We start from the raw sequence: 641 nt of genomic DNA, 5'->3' as shown, positions 1-641 counted from the left end.
TAAATATTAAAGTTGATTTACTGACAGGTTTAGAATAAAAGACAGCTGAAATAAGCTTTGAAAGTGAAAGTAAATTGGATTATATTGTTTGTGGTGTGAGCTGACTGGAGTAGAACTAATTTTACTTCATAACAATAAAACAAAAATGAACGTTGACATTAATTGTCCTAGTCAGTAAAGCAAAGATCTGACTACTTAAGAAATTAGTGCAAATAAAAGTCTATGGCCATGACACCCTGAACACATCTGATCTTGTCTGATCTTGGAAGCTAAGTAGGGTCGGGCTTGGTTACTACTTGGATGGGAGACCACTTAGGAAGACCAGGTGCTGAAGGTGTAAAAGAAAAAAAAAATAGTGCAAATAAAATTCATAACATCTCTATGGGTCTGTGTTTTACATAGAATCAGGGAAAATATTAACCTTAATCCCAGGACAAAGACTTACCTGTATATTTTTCGTGGTTTTGGAAAGGAAATAATTAATCAAATCCAGAGATAAGTCCTTAGGCAAAGTTTGAACTGCTGTAGAAATTCCCTCCTAGGTCTTTAAAAAGAGAAGAAATAACAGATTGTTTGGAGATTCAGAGTAAACCAAAGAAAAGGGAGAGAAAGAACTAGTAAGAATCAAGTGCCTAATCTCT

General features: G+C 34.3%; 1 pseudogene; it reads left to right on the top strand.

The window, feature by feature from the left end:
• Positions 1-218: 218 nt before the first annotated feature.
• Positions 219-337, top strand: LOC112482781 (annotated as a pseudogene).
• The last annotated feature ends 304 nt before the right edge of the window (positions 338-641 follow it).

Source organism: Pteropus alecto, unplaced genomic scaffold (genome assembly GCF_000325575.1).
Source record: "Pteropus alecto unplaced genomic scaffold, ASM32557v1 scaffold155, whole genome shotgun sequence".
NCBI lineage: Eukaryota > Metazoa > Chordata > Mammalia > Chiroptera > Pteropodidae > Pteropus > Pteropus alecto.
Note: the sequence above shows the minus strand (reverse complement) of the source record. Positions and strands in the feature narration are given on the sequence as shown.